The sequence below is a fragment of the Bidens hawaiensis genome, unplaced genomic scaffold, assembly GCF_021521415.1.
Source record: "Bidens hawaiensis isolate Kalapana, Puna unplaced genomic scaffold, B.hawaiensis_p1.1 tig00087523_1, whole genome shotgun sequence".
Lineage (NCBI taxonomy): Eukaryota > Viridiplantae > Streptophyta > Magnoliopsida > Asterales > Asteraceae > Bidens > Bidens hawaiensis.
In genome coordinates, this window is record NW_027504290.1 from 18229 (window position 1) to 26447 (window position 8219).

An 8219-nucleotide genomic window follows, 5' to 3' on the forward strand; every position below is an offset into this window, starting at 1 on the left:
TAGAAATTTCCTCCAAAAGCTTTCAAACATGGTAACCAAATTTTCTCTCAGCTTAGATCCCACCCAGGGTGTTGTCTCGTTGAACCCCCTAGGTTCAATGGTGTCGAAAATCAAAATAATCTTGAACGAGTTTACACTATAGTATACACCTCACAACTTGCATCAAATGTATATTGTGATTTTCATTGCCCTAAGTAAATACAATCAACTAAAATAACTAGATTACATTTAAATCACCAATAAAAGGTTCAATTATAAACTAGAGTGTGTTATCTTTGCAACTAAGATCCCTTTGATGAGTCGAGTGGATTATTCTATTAGATTTTTGTAATTCATTTGTCATTTAAAAAATTTTTGAATTATAAACTTCCACGTGTTCAATTTTATTTATATAATAAAGTATAAACAATGTGACTTATACGAAATTTTGGGACAAAAGTACTGTTTAAGTTTTCGGTACTGACCGGTACCAAGACTCTGGGAAAATTAGTATTGGGATTTTCGGTACCATATCGGTTCGGTACTGTGTTCATCCCTACCTAAAACTCCTATATTTTTGTCATAAGTGAGACTTAACCTAAGATATCTTTATTTAAACTAAAACATTTGATTGTGTTATCTCATCTTAACATATTAACCACTTGTGCTGAGAATCATTGAACGTATGATGGTATTTCTGAGTAAGGTGGCTGTATTCTAATTATAAAATAATAATTTATGAATTTTGTTAGTTGTTAGCTTTTAACTACGATATTAATAAATGGGTGGGGTTTAGGTCCACAACTCCACATCACCCCAATTATTGGAAGATACGGCTCACACGAAGGGGTCAACATAAAACAGGAAAGGACCTATAGGGGGTAAATTTTTAAATCCTTTGGATATACAACAAAAAATTTAAAAAATGTATGGCTATTCTGTATTTTAAATATATTTAACTTATTTTCTACCAATATCTTTTATCTATAAACTATAAGCTTTGGGTTATGCACACACAAATAAGGTGAGAGCCTATATGAGTCGTATAGGGTCTATACGACTTGAACCCTATACGACTCGTATAGGTACAGAGACAAGTCATTTTCGGTCCGGAGTGTCCGGTTTTATTCCTTTGTACCGTATAGCCCCAATACGAGCCATATAGGGCTATACGACTCGTATAGAGTTTGTTTGACCCGTATAGGTGTTTTTTTTAACTTTAAGATTACTTTAAAATTAAACGCCCTGCTTGTGGTGCGTGCATATAATGTATATATGTGTGAACCCTCGGGTGGGCAAAAGTGAAATTGCACTAATTTTAACGTTATTTTACTAATCTGGTGAAAATAACGTTAAAAGTGGCCGAAGGTTAATCAGGCATCATGTGGTGGCGTTGATAGCCGAAAGACAAGGGTACATACACCGATCAGCCGGTGTCCCGATGATTGAGTGTTATGTGCCTTATGTCCAAGTCTTGATGCAAAACTACTATCGAGCCGGGGGTCTCACCGGAAGCAGCCTCTCTATCCCTATGGGTAGAGGTAAGACTGTCTACATCTTACCCTCCTCAGACCCTACCATAGCTTTGCTATTGGTGGGATATACTGAGTACGATGATGCTGACGATGATTACTTTAAAATTACAAAATATTAAAAATAACATCCGAGTTGGTTATAGAATAGAAACACGTATTTTATTAAAAAATATTTTGCTTCATACATATGAACCTACAAACAACATGAGCAATATCGGAAAGAACACAACATCATCACTATGAATCGATTCGATCGGCACTGGATTGAAATTGAGAGTGGATAAGAACTATAGTGTAATTTCTCGATACCAGTTGCATTACCGGCATCAAACATGCGCCTCCAAGGAGTGTCTTACACATCAACTTTTGGTAAAATCTTACAAAGCAACACATAAATCTTACATGGTTAGAGCAAGAAAAGCTGATACATGGTCTATACGGGTCTTATACCATATATATACGACTCGTATAAACCAGAAAATAAATATAAAACTCTGGTCAAAGTACAAGTTGACATGTTGTCTATATGAGTTGTATAGATCATATATGGCTTGTATAGGTCAAACGAGTTAAGTGGGCTATACGAGCTATAAAGTCTATACGGCTCGTATAGACTGCCGTATAGACTGCAAAAACCTGCCACACTGTCACCTCCGTACTCATGTCAATAAAAATCAATTTTTTTAAAATTGTTTCAAGGGGACATGTGCACGGGTCGATTTATCCTGCATATTCATGGACTGATACGCCTCAACAAGCGTGGCTCTTACCCTATACAAAGCTCCGTGGCCCGTTTCTGGGGTGGGGGGTTAAACAATTTATTTAGGGTAAGGTGGAGTGAAATGAGATAAAGTAAGTGATATGATGCTTACGTGCAGTTAAATTTTTAGTTGTACAACATGATAATATAAAAATACATTATTGCATAAAAAATAACGTGTTGAAAAAACATAAATTAATTCAGGTTTGCCTATTCTCTTACTAGCTACATTCAATTACATTAATTAACAACTTCTAAATTGGTTGGTAACATAACAATATAACATTAACCATCAATTTACAAACTAATAACCAAAATAAATATTCGGTTTCAACATAACCGAAAAGTTCAGAGCATTATAAACCAATAGACAAAAGCCATACCTGAAAAGGTCATTCCTTCTCGACAAATATCCAAATAGGCTATCAACATTCAGCATTTAGGGCCATCTGATCGATGACCATTGACCATATTAAGTTGATACCGCTGTTACTGCCCGAAGCATCCAGAGCAAACTTCAGGTTTCGTTAGTTTAAACCCTTGACCCTCTAACTTTTAACCTCTTCGCAACTTTCGTTATCAATTTTCACACTCCACTAAAATGCGGAAATGCAAACCCCTCTATAGAGTTGTTAAAAGTTACATTCACCATCACAATGCTGGTAAAGTTATCACAGTCAGTCTCCATAACCACAACTTACTCCAACTATGATGAATCCGTCTTGTTTAGAGACAAATCCAGAGGTGGACCAATAACTTCAATGGATGACCTGTCACCTAATTAAAATCCAAAAGAAAAACTCCAACGCATCCATTATTGTCTTCAACCCTATGCAAGAAGATTGCAAAACAGATGGTTAACATAGACAAACTGTAAAACTGTAATATAAACCACCCGGATCCAACTCACATTTAAAGCAGGGGCATCAAGTACTTGTGCTTCAAATACTTGTGGGCTTGTTAGATTCATTTTCTGTAAGATAATCCAGTGGAAAACGTACAAGTGTGTGAATACATACTCACACAAAACACATAGAAGTTTGAATTTGAAAGGTAAGATGGAAACCTTAAGCGTCCAGTGAATATGCTCAACCTCAAAAGCAAAATCTTCCAACTTTGAAAGTGTCAAAAGCTCAAGAAAACCAGCACATGACACAACGCTGTAGTAGGATCAGATACTGGTAAAGCCAAACATGAAGATTGCAACGGATCTCACAGTCTTGTTGTGGAAAGTCTTTTGTGTTGTAACTAGTTAGACAAGAAGTCCACTCTGGCAGTCCTCGCCTGAAACTCAAGCAGGAGGACTAACGGTTTCTTCTTCTTACAGGAACCAATGCACCATAAATTATATAAAACTAAGCTCTAAGCATCAGGGTTCTGTTGTGCAATAGGCAAAACCAATAGTCTGATCACAGTTTGAGCATCTGGCTGTCTAAAAGTACCCAATGATGCAGTCAAGTCACTGTCACACGCAATCAATATCATATCACCATCTTCATCTTCATATTTCAGACTAAAGCTTCCATGGATGAGCTGGAACCGTGTTGCAACCAGTTTCTCCAACTTTTCCAGTCCATCTGACAGTGGGAACGAAAACTTTACAGTATTATTTTGGTAAGTTACCTTAAACATGTACGTGTTGGCTGCAGTACTCTTGATATTCTTGTCTTGGACGGTTCTAAGCAGATCTTTTTGTTCCTTAGGGTGTGGTATGAGTGAGGAACTATGGTTACCGGGTTCAGTATGAGTGGCAGGAGTCACAGGATCATAAGTTATGTTTGGTGCATGGGAAGTCCCTAAAGCGAGGGTAGTAAGGGCTCGGTCGGATGCATGGGGGACTGCATCTGTTTGATCTGGCTTGAGAAGGGGGTTGGTTTCATTGGGGGTCCTGGTATATGGCCACCTTGGTATACCATGACTCCTGCAAATGCGCTTTAAAGTTGACCTACTCACTGCATACATACTATGTTAAAAGAAAATGTCACATATATAGATCTTATTAGAGGTGGCAAAATGGACGAGCTGAACTAGCATATTGGCTAAATTAGTGGTATTTGCAGTTCAGTCGGTCGGCCTTATCCTCATTTAGCGGTTTACCTGTGGTGCGGTCCAGTTAGCATTCTGCCTCTATAACAATCAATAATATATTCCAGTCAACTCTCACTTAAAAGAAGTGGCATTAGATTTGAATTGACTAAAAACTTTGTGCAGAAATTCAGAAGGAGCTAATAAGATTCAACACAAGAAAAATGAAATTTGAATTTTATTAATTTATTTAAAAAACTTTATTCCTATTATATGACAAAATTAAATAAGTTATTTATTTATGTAAAACATGTGTTCCTTAGGGATGTAAACGAGCTGACCTGCTCATGAGCTACTTTAGATCGGCTCATTAAAAGCTCAAATTGAGGCGAGCTTAAACAAGCATGAGCCAGATCTCGAGCCTAAACTCGAGCTCATTTAATAAACGAGCTTGACTAGGCTTGCGGGCCAAAAAGCACATCATTTATATAAATATAAGATTCTATTCAATATAATAAATAACTAAATATTATATGTTGTGTTATATATAAAATTATATATGCAGATACCCCCCCCCCCCCTTTCCCCATGTGTTCAAGTAGTTCATTAATCCCGACCATATCATATATTGTAAACTTTCTGGGCTCCCCAAGTATCAAGTATGAATATCATGTATAGGCCAAAAACATTTTGGAAGACAACTCAGGTCAACTAACTTTTTATCTGCCTTTATTTTTTGCTAGACTTTGTATAAATGATACATATACCGTGTGGCCTACAAAGCAGGTTCGTTCAACATATGGGTGGCCTTAATGTAAGAAGTTGAACAATTGGGGACCACCACATGCAATATCCCCCATACTTGATATGTTAAGTAACTAGAAAAAAACTAATATTATTAGCAATCCAGCTACCTTCAATAAATTGACTTTGATGATTTATGCATTTTAAATACCCTTCCTTCGAATGACTTTTGAGTTCGACCCAGTTGACCTGGTTCATTTTCAGTTAAATCTTTTAGTTTGACTAATCGACCCATTTGACCTGGTCAAACCTGCCACCTCTGGACATGACAAACAAACTATTAACTCACCATGAAGGCTCTCTCTGCAGCTTCCTCCATAGTTTTTCCATAATGTTTGCTGATTTCCTCTAAACTAATTGACCTGTCCGTCCTCTTCCTGTTTCTAATTGGTTGTTTTTCCTGCCTTTTCCCTTTATTAAAATTTTCCGCATCCTCAATTCCTACATCTAAATAAGGAACAACAACATTCTCGTTTATCCCCACAGCAGCCAAGGAATTTAATGTCATATCTTCCGCTAAACTAATTGACCTGTCAATTCTCGTGTTTATAAATGGTTCTTTGGAATTATCAATGTCACTTTCCATCACTTTCCCTGTATTAACAATATCAACATCTTCATTTCCGACATCCATAGAAGAAGCAACAACATTCTCAGTTGTCCCTGCAGCAGTAGAACTTGATGGCTTATCTTCATCCATATGCTCCACATCAACATTAACATCAGAATCATTATTCCCATTATCTGCCAGTAAATTTAAATTTTCCAACTCTGGCGGTAATGGAACCTCTTGTTTTTAAGTCAAAGTTGGAGACTCGAGATTCCAAATAATAGGAATGCCCCCGATAACTTGGGGAGACGAGATATCTCCTAGCTGTATCCTAGAAACATTCTTAATCTGCTGTTTCAGTGTTGTCGCCAAACTTTGTAAGTCTGCCTCGTTTTCAGTCTGAGTTGGTAAAAACAACTCTACAACATATTCATCATCCACATCAACACCCTTGAGATATAAAGCTAGACAACTAGTTATACCATGCATACGTGCCAAAGGATATTCATCTTCACCTAGTTTACTTACATCTCCACAAAAACATACACCACGGGACAACTCCTTGTGATTTGTCCAGGTGTCTCGATCTACACGCTTCATGGAATCCCCACATGCTTAAGTCTCGGACGTAGAATGGTAGACCAACGGTTGACATGCATACTTTACCTATACAGTTTCTACTAAAGCTACTACAACTCTTACATGTATGTAGTTATGTACATAACTCACATAAAAGATAGTATCTTCAAGCACGTTTGGAGACTTCAGATTCTCTTCCTGCAAAGTAGTATACAAAAAAATGAATAAAGTGCTGGTATATATGTACGTATGCATGCATACAGTACCTTGAGTGCTCTGCAGACTTGTCGAACCTCAAAAGCATAATCAGTATACTTTGATGAAGTTATGACTTCAAGCACACCTACACAGCAATCACTGCAAGGTTCAAACACAGGCAGATTAATATATCCGTGTACGTCCAAACTCCATTCTGGTAACTTTTGTCGGTAAACACGACCGGGAGGACCTATATCTTCTCTTTGTTCACCATCCACAACAAACATGCGTTGCTCAGACTCCAACCTATATAGATAAAGCCCTTCATCAACCACACCAAGACCAAAGGGTTGGTCCAAAGTGGCTAGCAAGCACCGCTTTCGGACTGCAACTGGTGACCAAAACTGAACCAGCACACGTGGCTCACGGAAACTTAAAACCTTGAGTGCAGAAGTAACTTTCTGTTTAATGATGTTTGGATCAACTGTCGGCGTAGATGAACCTATGAATATGTGAATCACAGTAAATACACATCTTGAATGCATTAAATAAATTACAATTGAACTCGTGTTACATTTGTAGTTGTATGACGAAAATTGAATAGTGCTATGCAGTCGATATCGCCGATATATTGGTTATCGGTCACTTGGTAAAAATAATCGGTGATATTGACCGATACTGGACCACCAATTTTCCCGATATCAGTGTTTTAAGTCTTAATTGTCGATGTTTAGTGTTTAATGTTAATGCTTTAAGTCTTAAATCAGTTCCTAGTTGCTACAATTGTTAGTGTTTTGTAAGTTGCAAAAGGTTAATTTGTTAATGGTAGGAGAGTATACTGTATTGTTAAGTGTTAAATTGCTATATATATTAAAATTACCGATATGTCACCGTGATAACTGATATCTCAAATATCAGTCATTGACCAATATCCGGTATTATTCCGCATTTGGATAGATAATAATAGCTTCTATCAAGCATGGCTGAATAAGAATCAGTTTCCAAATTAGGTTTTCTAATAAATAAATCAATTAATCAATTAGGTGAGTTTAGAATTAAATTATTCAATTAAGAAACTGAAATAATAATAATAATAATAATAATTCAAAGCATCATCACAAGTGATGAGGTGGTATGGTGTGTATGATTGATTATTTACTCAAGCAAATAAACATCACTGTCATAGAGTTGACTGAAATCACACAACCAAAAATCAACGAAACTTACTGGATAGAGGTTCTTCAACCTCTCGACTGCTATAAACCAAGTACCAACACAGACCGTATGTTTATTTATTTATACGACCCACACAAAACCCAAAGTTTACCAGCTGACCCGTTATCATTTAATTTATTTAATCCATCTAGTACAACTCAATTTTTAATTACAACCTTACACCTTGGTTATTATTGCTCATGGACACAATCAACGTGTTTAGATAAATAGGTTTAACGAGTAGTGTTTGAGTTACAAGATTATAAGCGTACGCGAGTTAAGGTTATTTTTTTTTACATGAATAGATAGATATGCAGGTCGTGTTTGGGTTCAGCAGTTCTACTTGTCAACCATAAATGCAATGATGACCATACGTGATTCACGGTGATTGGAAACCCTGCATAAAAGCGTTGTTTTAAGAACTAAACATGATCGACTGGTTAAAGCAGGAACCATTGTTTGTTTGATTACAACCCGATAAACTAGACGTAGAAACATTAGGTTTATGTGAACCAAATATAATCGATGATCGGGTCAAAACTAATGATAAACCAGATTGTCTGGTTCAAATAAG

General features: G+C 36.7%; 1 pseudogene across 1 annotated transcript; it reads right to left on the reverse strand.

The window, feature by feature from the left end:
* Window positions 1-2865: 2865 nt before the first annotated feature.
* LOC143607839 (protein NLP6-like) lies at window positions 2866-7690 on the reverse strand (annotated as a pseudogene). Its single transcript, XR_013149068.1, has 3 exons — window positions 6499-7690; window positions 5393-6430; window positions 2866-4226 (listed from the first exon to the last, which is right to left on the reverse strand). The product of XR_013149068.1 is annotated as a protein NLP6-like (transcript).
* Window positions 7691-8219: the final 529 nt, after the last annotated feature.